Source organism: Monodelphis domestica, chromosome 2 (assembly GCF_027887165.1).
Source record: "Monodelphis domestica isolate mMonDom1 chromosome 2, mMonDom1.pri, whole genome shotgun sequence".
NCBI classification, from domain to species: Eukaryota; Metazoa; Chordata; class Mammalia; order Didelphimorphia; family Didelphidae; genus Monodelphis; species Monodelphis domestica.
In genome coordinates this window covers 42180143-42193100 of record NC_077228.1, presented here as the reverse complement: position 1 = coordinate 42193100, position 12958 = coordinate 42180143, and the positions used below count along the sequence as shown (strand labels likewise).

General features: G+C 42.8%; 1 long non-coding RNA gene across 1 annotated transcript; it reads left to right on the top strand.

The window, feature by feature from the left end:
* The first annotated feature begins 3281 nt into the window (after positions 1–3281).
* LOC103098005 (uncharacterized) lies at positions 3282–11598 on the top strand. The gene is made up of 3 exons (XR_008916076.1): positions 3282–3503; positions 9200–9294; positions 10485–11598. It is a non-coding gene; the product is annotated as an uncharacterized LOC103098005 (long non-coding RNA).
* The last annotated feature ends 1360 nt before the right edge of the window (positions 11599–12958 follow it).

The following is a 12958-nucleotide window of genomic DNA, read 5'->3' as shown; positions in this document are numbered from 1 at the left end:
TCATACCCAATAAATGAAAAGAACAGAGAAATTGCATAATTCACACTGTTCAGAGACTTGACATTGAATAAGTTTTGTGCTCTCTAGAACAGAAGAAATGCCTCTTGAAACCCATGACTCCCAAAGGGCTCAGCTCAAGTGTCACCTTAAGCCTTTCCTGACTCTTCCAGTTTGGGGTGTCCCTCTTCTTCTCCCTCCCCCCAATTCCCCTTCTTTAACTGGGTAATTATTTAGTATTTAGCTTCATTTGCCTTTCTGTGAATATGTTATATCAACCTCTTTCTCTGCCAAAGAATGCTCTCTTTTGTATTTGTACCCCCAGTCCCTCGCATGGTACTGGGCCCTTAGAAGGCTTTTAAATGAGGGCCTGGGACTGACTGATGGGTTCATTTGCCAGAAGTTGGAGTAAAGGAAATGGGGTCAAGAGATTAGAGCAGTGGGCTGGTCATTGGGAGCCCTTCCTTTCTAATACAACCTCATGGACTTTTGGGTAATTTCCTTCAAATCCTGCATGGATTGTTTCTCCATTTTTTAAAAAAGGAATACTTGTGTATATCACACCTATTTATAAAGTGATTGGAGGCAATTCGGGGGTTAATACATGCAAAGCATTTTGAGTCCCTAGATGCAATATAAGTACAAATTATTAATGCTGAACTGTTATTTTATTAAGTACTGTAATAATAAACCAGAGTCTTCAGCAGCCAATTACATTTCCTCATGTAGTTGGTGACATTTAGATTCCTTTGTTAGGCAGATGGTGCAATATTGCACCTTTTGAAAAAGTAGGCATTTGGGGAAGGAAATTAATTCAGAACTATTTATAATACAACAAGACACTGGGCTTCTTAATAAGTAAATTTGTACCATTTTCCCAAGCAAAATCACAGCTGACCCAGCCTTCAAATGAATTCTTTGTAATTCTCTAGTTCTCAAGTAGAACTTTTCACTTTGGGCAATAGATTTAGTGGGTGATTATCTTCACCTCTTACAGTTCTTCCTCTCTCCTTTATTGCTTGCCTTGTAGATTGTCCTTAGCCAATTTCAGATTCCCCTCTTCTCCATAGCACTCTCCTCAGGTAAGTCTCTCTGTCATCTCCTCCTTGGGTTTTTTTTTTTCCTTCTGTAATCATCCTGGTAGGCATGGAGAGATTCTAGGACTACCAGACCATAGGATCAGAGCATTAGAGATAGAAGGGCCTCAGAAGTTATCTAGCCCAACCCTTTCATTGCTGGAGGTCACATAGGCATGAGAAGAGGAATTTTAATCTTAGTTCTCTCACTCTAGAACCAGAGTTCTCTCTATTGTGCCTCCAATGATGTCTGTTCACATCCTACATCCCTACTCAATTTAACTCTACTGTCCCCTCAAACCACTTTTAAGCCCAATTGTGCCTTATTGAAGATTGTAGTGTAGTTTCTAGCAGCTGAAATTTGAATTAACTCCTTGTTGTGACTTTCTTATAGGACCTAGAAAATGTCTTCATCTTCTCTATGCAATCTGATTCCCCACCCCACATTCTCCTCCACAATCAGGCTGGTTTCACTGCCTCATCAATTGTCCTCCATCCTTTTGCTCAGGCTCTTCTCCTTATCTGGAATGTCCTCCTCTCCCTCTCTGTTCTTCATCCATCTCTATCTTGATCATCCTTCAAAGCCTATTTTTTTTTCACAAAGACTTTTCTGACTCCTTTTGCTTTTATCTATTTCCTTTTCCTCTGAGGTATCACAGTCCTTGCCCACTAAATTCAGCCCTTGGCTACCTCCAATTTTGCATTTCTCACTGTTGCTTCCAATGGGTAAGTCCTAACCCTCCAATTAAGCGATAAGATCCTTCCTTCTCACCCTTCCCTACCCCTCACCCTCACTGCCTTATCCCTTTGCACGGAGCATAGACCTGCCATCATTATTTGGTGATTAATGGATAACCAGGCCAGGTTAGCTAAAACTGGAAATGAGGATTTCCAGTTTTAACTCTAAACTCTAGAAATATCTAAACTCTAGAAAAATCTAGAAAAAACTCTAGAAATAAAACTCTAGAAATGAGGATACTGCCTTCAGATACCAGCCTTCAGGGGAAGAGGGACTCCTGTTACTACAGCAATCTGCTCATGCAGTATAGAGTTGTAGAACCTTTGGAGATTTCACTGGTACAGACCTCAGCAGATGTATTACAGGTGCACTTGGGTTAATGTCTCTAAATAGGGAACAAGGATTAACAAATTCATTAGGAAGGGTGCTTTATTCATTATTGTGAGAGATAATTATTTGTTAACTTAGGTAAGACCCTTTGCCTTGCTGGAAACTGTCATTCTGTGAAAATATTGATGGGAGCAGGGTGCCTTGCTAGGCAACATAAGAATTGGTCATTCACACATCGTGAAATTTAAGCACATTGTCTATTACTAACAAAAAACAACCAATCTAATTGGAGTATGTAGGTGGTGAGTGGCTAGAGCTGGGAGCCTGAAGTCAGGGACTCCAGAATTCAAATCTGGCCTCAGGTGTTTACTAACTCTGCCATTCCAGGCAAGTCACCTAACTTCATGCAGTCTCAGTTTCCCCAACTATAAAATGGTGATGATAACAATATCTATTGCTGTGTTTTTAAAGATCAAATGAGATGATATTTGTAAAGCACTTAGCACAGTGCCTGGCATATGGAAGATATTTAATAAATTCTCCTTTCCTTCCTTCCTTCCTTCCTTCCTTCCTTCCTTCCTTCCTTCCTTCCTTCCTTCCTTCCTTCCTTCCTTCCTTCCTTCCTTCCTTCCTTCCTTCCTTCCTTCCTTCCTTCCTTCCTTCCTCCCTCCCTCCCTTCCTCCCTTCCTCCCCTTCCTTCCTCCCTCCCTCCCTTCCTTCCTTCCTCCCTCCTTCCCTCCCTCCCTCCCCTCCCTCCCTCCCCTCCCTCCCTCCCTCCCTTCCTTCCTTCCTTCCTTCCTTCCTTCCTTCCTTCCTTCCTTCCTTCCTTCCTTCCTTCCTTCCTTCCTTCCTTCCTTCCTTCCTTCCTTCCTTCCTTCCTTCCTTCCTTCCCTTCTTTCCTTCCTTCCTCCCTTTCTCCCTTCCTCCCTTCCTCCCTTCCTTCCTCCCTCACAGCCTGCCAATTCAAACCAATGGTTATAATTGGCCACAGAGATCTAAGCACTACCCTAAAAGATTCATTTGCTAATAGATGTTCTCCATCTACTGACTATACATTTAAGTCTTCTTTGATATTTGAAGATGTGCCCACTGCTGATAATATTGTTATTTAGGGTCTATAGGCATGACTGGGTTTGAAAAAGTAGGACTCCCTTCTATGGTATATACATTATAATTTCTGTTCATGACCCAGGCAGATATTAGGCTTGTCCTTGGTGCTCCATTTCTTTGCCTTGCAGATCTCCTGGCCTCCTTGACTCAAACTGAGGGACTCCATTCTGGATATGGTGCTTCATGATTCTTCTGCATCCTTGTCCACATCATATGCCATCATATCCTCAGTGTCTGATCTTCTACTGCAGGTGCTTGTGGTCACTCACATTCAGTTCTCCAAACAACTTCCAGTTGCTTGGGCATTTTGCTGCTGTTCAAAATTCATCCTTTATAAGAATAGCCAATGTCAGTTATGATCATTCAGCTCTGACTGATAATGAACAAAGTCATCTGCAGTGTAAATAATAACTGGATCATGGGTTTAGAGCTGAAAAGTCATCAAGTCCAACCTCCTTATTTTATGGATAAGGAAACAGAGGCCCATCAAGGCCTCCATCATGAGTGACTTGCTCAAGGTCACATAAGTAGTGTATAAGAGGGAAAGATCAGAAGCAATGGAAAGATTGAATTTGAAAGACTGCCTCAGGAGAAGAGGAGATGGAACTTCTGATCTTTCCCTCTTATATAGTAGTCAAAGGTAGAACTGGAATTTGAACCCATTTGACTCAAATACAGAGGGCTCTGTTCATGATGCTCTGTAGTCTGCTCAAAAATCCAAATAGGTTAAAATACTAATGACTAGCATTTAGGTAACCCTTCAAAGTTTGCAAAGCACCCCTCTTTTCATCCTCACATCAACCCCATGAGCTAAATGATATTATTATTCCTGTTTTACATTGAGGAAACTGAAGGGAAATGACTTGCTCAGGGTCACATTGATAGAAGTATCTGAGGCTGGATTTAAATTCAGGATTTCCTGACTCAAGCTCCAGCACAACCTAGTTGCCATGGTATGGAGGTGCTCTACTAGATGCTGGGGATACAAAGACAAAAAGGACAACTGGGTTCTGCTTGTCTTCAAGGACTTTACATTCTATAAGACTAACACATTTGATGCCTTTAACACAATGTGTAATGTTTGGTACTGAAATGAATGGATCCCACATATGCTTCTTAACCAGAGTGATGATATTATTTTTGGGGGGTTGAGGCAAAGGAACATAGACTTGTGGTTTCATCTATATGTTGTCCCATTTGGGATTTTCTTGCCAAAGATACTGGAGTGGTTTGTCATTTCCTTCTCCAGGGAATTAGGGCAAAGAGAGGTTAAGTGATTTGTCCAAGGTCACACAACTAGTAAGTGTCTGAGGCTAGATTTGAATTCAGGTCTTCCTTACTCAAGGCACAGTGCTCTATCCACTGAACCACCTATTGCATCATATGTAGGAATTATCCCCCCACTGAAGCAGATGGGGAAGAGATTTGTAAAGAGATTTTTTTAAAAATGGTTTTTATTATCATGCAAGACACATCTCCATCTTGGTCACACACAAAACCCAAACCCCAAATAAAACCATAAATACACTGATGCCAAAGATAGTCTGCTTTGAGCCACATCCAACAGTTCTTTCTCTGGAGGTGAAGAACATTCTTCATCATAAGTCTTTCAGGATCATCCTGGATCATTGCATTGCTGGGAGTAGCCAAGTTTTGACAGTTGGTCATTGTATAATATTGCTGTCATTGTGTACAATATTTCCCTGGTTCTACTTATTAACTCGAGATACCTAGAGGGTCCTAAAAGATTTAAGAGATTTGTTCCTGGTCATACAGACAGAATCATGGAGTTACTACTTTGGGGAATCATTTGATTTTTCTGTCCCTCTATTTTCTCATCTATAAAATGAGAGAGTTAGACCAGATGAACCTTTGAGGTCCTTTTCATCTTGAGTTCCGTGACTCTCTATGTGTAGGAGGCAGGCTTTATTTATTTATTTATTCATTTATTTATTTGTTTGTTTGCTTATTTATTTGTTTATTTATTTAATCCCTTACCTTCTGTCTTGGAATCAATACTGTGTATTGGTTCCAAGGCAGAAGAGTGGTAAGGGCTAGGCAGTGGTGGTTAAGTGACTTACCCAGGGTTGGTAAACTCGGAGGTTTGCATTTACTTCAGATGTTCCAGATTGGAACCCATTAAATTCCTGTCTATACAAGATGATCTATTTGTGGAGTCACTTTTTATCCTCCATTAATTCCAAATCCACCTCTATTTTCAGTTGTCCCTTTATATGGTGTCTTTCCCCATTAGAATACAACCTCCTTGAGGGCAGGGACTATCTTGTTTGATTTTTGTATCTTCAGTGCTTGAAACATAGTAAGAACTTAAGAAAATTCTCTTTTCTCTCTTTCTTTCTCCCCTCCCCTCTGCTCTCATCTCCTCTCTTCTCCCTTCTCTTTCCCTCCCCTCTACCCTCCCTTTCCTCCCCTCTTCCTTTCTTTTCCCTCTCTTCCCCTTCTCTCCTCCCTTTCCCTTTCTTTCCCTTCTCCCCTTCCTTTCTTCCCCTTCTCTCCTCCCTTTCCCTTTCTTCCCCTTCTCCCCTACCTTTCCCTCTCTTCCCCTTCTCCCCTTCCTTTCTTCCCCTTCTCCCCTCCCTTTCCCTTTCTTCCCCTTCTCCCCTCCCTTTCCCTTTCTTCCCCTTCTCCCCTCCCTTTCCCTTTCTTCCCCTTCTCCCCTCCCTTTCCCTTTCTTCCCCTTCTCCCCTCCCTTTCCCTTTCTTCCCCTTCTCCCCTCCCTTTCCCTTTCTTCCCCTTCTCCCCTCCCTTTCCCTTTCTTCCTCTTCTCCCCTACCTTTCCCTCTCTTCCCCTTCTCCCCTCCCTCCTTTTCCCTCTCCTCTCCTTTCTTCTTCATTCCTTTCTTCCCAACTACTCTTCTTTACTCCCTTCTCTCCCTTCCCACACTACTTCAGAGAATCACCTTTGCGGTATACCTGGAAACAGAACATTGAGTTTGAAAGTACAAGGAGGGACTTTTTGAATCCAGATACTATTCAGAAATGCAGTAAAAACCTGAATGGAGTAACGGTCAATGTTTGCCAGTCATAGGCCTGTCCCAGCCCAAATTAGAGTGTCATCTTGTTCTTGTAGCAAGTGTCTGGTAGGCAGAGCACCTGGTTCAAATTAAGACCGACAAGAGTTAGTGGAAGTCGTGTCTAACCCTAAATAAGGCTGAATATGTCTGAATCTACAGAAAAATGTCCACATTTCTAAACTGATGAAAGAAAGCCTTCTAGGGGTCTCTTTTCCCTGCCCAAGTCCCTGCCCCTTCTTTACTAGCTAGCTGACCTTGAAAAAGCCTTCTCTTTCCTCTTCTCCCTATTTCTCCAACTGGCTAGTAGGTCTCTTTAAGGCACGGTGCAGTCTTCCCATCTTGTTTCCATTAAGAATGGGCCAGCTCCCAACGTGATTCACTCAGCAGCCCTGCCCAGATGAGAAATCAGTCCTGCCTTTTACTGAGCCCAGATTCTGTGTCGAGCTAGGACTCAGACATGGACACAAAGAGGAAGCAGTTTCCCCATTTGCCAGGAGGCCGGGATAGGGAGCCGGCCGAGCGGTCCCAGACCGATTTTGAGCTTGGAACCCGATGAATTGGGTCCATCCAGTTGAGAGTCAGAGAGAAGAGTCCGGAAGAGGCTTTCTCCTCTGGGATTCTGTGTGGCAATATTTCTGCTCTGTGTTTTCTTTAACCCAAGTCTCGTAAATCCATTTGAGACAAATTAGATTAGTAATGGGAACCAACAGCTATGGAGTGGCCACCCTCATATTAAGCTAATTTACTGTCTGGCTCTGTGTGTTTGTATTTATTTCTGGTACTGTCTGGATGGGGGTCTATTCTAGGGAAAGAACCCTCATGTTCATCTAACTAAAATTCAATCTCCATTTCACCTCCCACCCCATCCATTCCCAAACAATTCAACTTGTTTAACCATCTTTTTTTGAAAATTCCTTAATAATTGTCATTGTGCAGCAGTTTTTTTCAGTTGTATCCAACCTTCTGTGACCCCATTTGGGATTTTCTTGGCATGTTTGGCCATTTCCTTTTCCAGTTTATTTTACAGATGAGGAACTGAGGTCAGCAGGGTTAAGTGACTTGTCTAGGGTCACATAGCTAGTAAATGTCTGAGGCCAGATTTGAATTTAGGAAGAGGTGTTTCCTTGATTCCAGGGCTGGCACTCTATCCAGTGAGCTACCTAGAGGCCTTTCATTAAGAGTTGCTATTCAGGGGGTAGCTGGGTGGCTCAGTGGATTGGGTGTCAGGCCCAGAGAGGGGAGGTCCTGGGTTCAAATCTGGCCTCAGACACTTCCTAGCTGTGTGACCCTGGGCAAGTCACTTAAGCTGACCCTTACCACTCTTTTGCCTTAGAACCAATACCCAGTATTGATTCTAAGATGGAAGGTAAGGGCTTTAACAATAATAAAAAAAGAGTTTCTGTCCACAAAAACTAATAAATAACTCCCTTCCATCCTTTTGAGGGCTAAATGAGGGGCTCAAATATCCTGGCCCCACATGCAAATATAAGCTGTTCATCCTATGGGTGTGAGCAAGTGTTTTGAGCTGTGGTCTCTGATAGCTATTGTCAAATATAGAGGGCAACTCAAACTTGGAGAGGCCCAGGGATCTTGGTAAAGACAGTGCCTTCTTACCTCTGCCAGGAAGCCTTCCACATTATACACCCCAGCAGAAAGAGGTCTGTTGTGTTTTGTAAGCGATTATCAAGGGTGTATAATATTTGAGGTCCTCTGCTGGGCACTTGGGATAGAAAGATAAAAAATAATAAGGAAAACAGCCCAGCCAGTCCCTGCCCTCCAGGAGCTTATATTTTACCAAGGTGGTTAGTGAGGGAAGCAAAGTTGTACAAAGAAGTCAATGCAAAAATGTCAGTCCTGTTGGAGGACCTCAGAAAGTGGACTCATCAGGGAGTCAACAGAGAAGCAGCCCCTGAGCCAAAGAGGTCTTGGTTCAAGTAGCAGCTGGGTTCACAGTGAATCCCTGCTACACCAGGGTGATGGCTGTGTGGGTGGGGAGAAGGAATGTACCTGAGAGACTGAAGGAAAGGATGGAATTTGGTCAAAGGGCATGGATGAGTTCAGAGGGAGTGAGGAGAAAAAAGGACACAGAAATTAAGAATAATAGCTCACATTTATATAGTGTTTACTATTTGTCAGGTACTTTACAATTACTCTCTCATTTGATAACACCCCTCAGAGGTAAATGCTATTAGTATCCCCTTTTTTACATATGGGGAAACTGAGGCAAAAAATGGCTTGTCTAGGATCACCCAGGTAGTGTCAGGGATTGAATTTGAACTTGGATCTTCCTGACTCCAGGCTCAGCACTTTACCCACTGCCCAAGCTAGGCTGAGAACCTTGGTGACTGGGAGGACAAAGGTGTCATCTACAGAGAAGTTTTAGAGAGGGAGAATCTGAGGGGAGGGGGAAGATAATGAATTATTCTGGACATGTTGAATTTGTGATATCCACAAGGCAATTGGGGTTGTGAGCCTGGAGTTTAGTCGAGAGTCTAGGAGTGGCCATAGAGCTTTAGGAATATGGTAAATGGGCACATGGGAGTTGATGAGGTCATTAAAGGAGCCAGCATAAAGGGAAAAGAGAATGTGCATGTAAAATATATATATTTTAAAAACAGGGTAATGTAGGGGGAAGGCACCAGCAACTGGGGTATAGAAAAAGCCCTTAACTGTAGAAGCTCAACTTCTAGCCAAGCTTTGAAGGAAATGAAGGATTCTCAGGGAGGAGGAAAGAAGGCATTCAGACATGAGGTAAAGGTACAGAGCTGGGAAGTAGAGTATTGTGTGCAAGAAATAGCTAGGAGGCTGGACTGAAGAGTAAAATAGAGGGAGCTATATATTGTGAAGTGAGGTTGGAGTGAGACCATGAAGTGTTTTGAAGGAAACAAGGAGAAACTATCTTCCTTTTACAGATGGGGAAACTGAGGCTGAGAGGTCAAGCATCAAGGATTCAAACAAAGATCTTCTGACTCCAGACCTTTGGGCTTACACAGAAGTGGCATTTACAGTAAGGCCAACCTCCAGAAGCTACATCAGCTTCCCCATGCATGCTGTTAGCTTCTCTCTGCTCCCTCAGAGTCTTCTCTTCCCTGCTTTCCTGGTTAACATTTTCTTTTCTAACCCTTGGTATCTGTGGCTGGGATCCACTTTCCCTTTCCTGCCTGCTTTTTGTCTCTGAGCCCCCTCAGAACCACTCCTGACCTGAGAATCAGCCCCCTTTCCTCACTATCCTGGAGCTGCTTCTCCTCTCTCTCTCCTTGCCCCCACCTTCCCCTCAGCCTCTTCTTTTCCCAGAAAGGCCTGGTCCTTGGCCCTGGTTTGTAGATCCTGGCTAAAGAAACTTCAGAATGCCCACCTCAGGGAGAGGGAGCAGCAACTGTGGCTCAGTGGTCTTGGGAGGGGCCCAGCGGCCCAGGAGGAACACTGGGGTCCTTGTGTTAAGCACATGTAGAACTGTGCTCCCAGAGCTACAACCCCACAAGCTATTGCTGTTGGATGGGTCTCCCAGGAGTGGAGGAATTTTTCTTTGTAAAGAAAGACAGAATCTTTATAAAACCACCACTCTTCTGAAAGAGGCTTTATGGTCTATGGGGAATAGGCACCATGGCCCCAGTGGAGCAGGAGGACCCAGGAAAATCTATCAGTCAGCATTTATAACATGACTATTGTGTGTCAGGCAGGTAACTAAATATCACTGTAAAATGATTTTATTCTGAAGGGTAGATTGTGGGAGAAGGAAGAGGATCACATTCCCCACCCCCCCTTCACTCCCTTCCTTCTTCCTTCCCTCCTTTCCTCCCTTATCTTCATCTCACCTTTCCTTCCTTCCTTCCTTCCTTCCTTCCTTCCTTCCTTCCTTCCTTCCTTCCTTCCTTCCTTCCTTCCTTCCTTCCTTCCTTCCTTCCTTCCTTCCTTCCTTCCTTCCTTCCTTCCTTCCTTCCTTCCTTCCTTCCTTCCTTCCTTCCTTCCTTCCTTCCTTCCTTCCTTCCTTCCTTCCTTCCCTCCCTAATATCCAGACTTTGGCCACCTCTCTGCCATAGTCTTTGTAGCAGCCTAGGCTCCATCCCCCACCTCCCCATGCTGTGCTGGAGACAGTTGGAGGTAGAAGGTGCCTGTGGCTGTTTCTGCCAACCCCAAATGCCAGCAGCTGCACAGTCCCAGGGATAATTGCTCATATCTGTTTCTTCTCTTTTCCAGGGCTCAGTGAGTGTTCCAGGAACTGACTTTCCATAGTATGATGACCTGCAAAAGCAGCCCTTCCATTTACATTTCAAACTCCAAGTCAGCCGTGGCCGAGTCTGAACTAGAGCGGTACAGGATAATGGGTCAAATGTAATTAGCAGGCCAAATAACTGTATGGTCCAGGCTGATTTATTTTGTGCCCATCAGATTCCAAGAACCCGAGTGCTTAAAGGCAACCAAACAATCAGTCTATTGTAGAGAAACCAACCCCAGCTCGCTCAAAAATCAATTGCCCCGTAAGGCAAGGGCAGCCCTGTGCCCCTAAACAGATGGGCTTGAAAATCCACCTCTCCCCCCGCCCAAAAAAGAACCTCCCTCTTCATAACGCGCCGACTTGTTAAATTATGAACCGGATCCAGGAACGGAGCAAACGGAGGACCCGAAAGGGGATGGAGTCAGCTCTACGCTGGCTAGTCTTTCTCCCACTCGTCCTTTTCCTTTAAAAAAAAAAAAGCTACCCTTCCGTTTCCATCGGTGCTAGCGTCTCTGCAGCAATGCAACCATTCACAATTTGCAGTTCAGTGTGTTACTTTAATTAGTATGAAAATTAAAGGGCAACGATGGGCCAACGCGAATGATTATGGAAATACATGGGCATCCCATGCAATCTTCGCATTTAATTAATCGTCCTGTAAACTGGATGGTGCACTTTCAGGCGGGGGCTGAGTCTAACAACTCCATTTGAAATAACCACTTAATACTTAACAGGATGTGGAGAACGCACCCTAGCATACCGGGGCTTCTCAAGTTTCACTGTCTGAAATTTTTCAAAGCTGACCCAAGTCAACCTTAAGAATGTTTAACACTCGGAGCCTGAACACAAGAAACTCTGTGATGAACAGACATTCAATTACATTTTTTAAAAGTGAGAAGCATTTTTTTTTTTGTAAAATAGCAGCTTTGGAAACTAATTGGCAGACGCCAAACTTGTGAGTCAAGGCCAAATCTAGCTGGGGCAGCTTTTACTACAGTAACGTTAGTCAAAAGAAAATGAGGAGAAAAAGGCATCTTTGTTTCCCAGTCAAATTAGCTGATTAAGAAATAAAACATCTTAACATGTTTTTTAAAATGCAGAATTAATTATTTATATGAAGAAAAAAAAATGAAAGCCAGGTTGGGTTGAATTGCACTTTGTGTGGGAATTGAATGGCACATAAATAGTAACCCTTTTGTGCCCGAGCTTGGCTTCTTTAAACAAAACTCCACATTAAGAGCACTATTCATTAAAAAAGAAATTCTTTTTGTACCGTAAGCACAAGTGAGAAATCATAAGGAACTTTCTGCATTCAGATTATTTTTTAAAAAATAAACAAATCAATCCTGTCTTTCAAAACCCAATTTTGGAGTTAGGGATGCTTGATTCCAAAACTTGCCCCTGCTAGGTCCTAGCTATGTGACTCTGGGCGAATCTCCTTACTTTTCTCAGCCTCAGCTTCCTAGTCTATAAAATGGGGATAATGATAATGATAGTGCTAACCTCGAATTAATTTGAAACTCAAGTAATGCATGTTTATACAAACTCTAAGAAACCATGCAAATGTCATTTATTATTCTTATTCGAATCATGATCAATGAACTTTAGATAGAAATAGTTCCAGGATGAGTTTCTATAATGCTTTTGATAATTTTTATGTTTAAAATTTGACAGATTGCTGGGCATATAGATGAAATTATAATTATTACTATGATTACTATTAGTTGTTATCACTTGACTAGTGTTATTGTAAGAAAAAAAAATCCCTTACCCACTCTAGTAGATGTGTCTTTAATTCACAAGTTTGGCAGCTGCCAATTAATTTCTGAACTGCTGTTTTACATGTTTCAAATTTGACAGAATAGAAAAACCAGTACAATAGGTCAAACACTAGCGATTAACAGGGAGGAAAAATGCCCACAAAACATCCAGCAACTTACTTTGCTATTTGATACAGTAACAAAGGGACTTATCTGGACCTGGGTTCAAAATCCATTTTTTTTTTCCAGTTATAGGGCAACTCAGTTTCCTCTCCTATAAAACAAGAGGATTAGACTGGAAGGTCTCTTAAGGGCTCTTCTGATTCAGAGTATAGGATTCTCCAGAACCCAGATCTTTGGATCAAGATGAGGCCAGAAGAAGGATTTGTAGCAGAATTTAAACAGAACTTCCTTCTTTATTTTTCTAATGGGTAAATTTGAACTCAGAAAGGCAAGGGCAGGACTAGTTCTTATTGAAAGGAAGTAAATGCCATCTTCTCCAACTTACTCTTCAGGTCCAGCCTTTTTTCTTTTTTCTTTTTCTGACAATGGACATTTGGTTGGGACCCTTGCAGAGAGCCTCGGTTGTTCAAGTCAAGTCCACAGGCATTTATTAAGCACCTACTATGTGCCAGGCACCACAATTACTGCCAACTAAGCATTTGTGAAAAAGCCTGCGTGATGTGAATAAACAT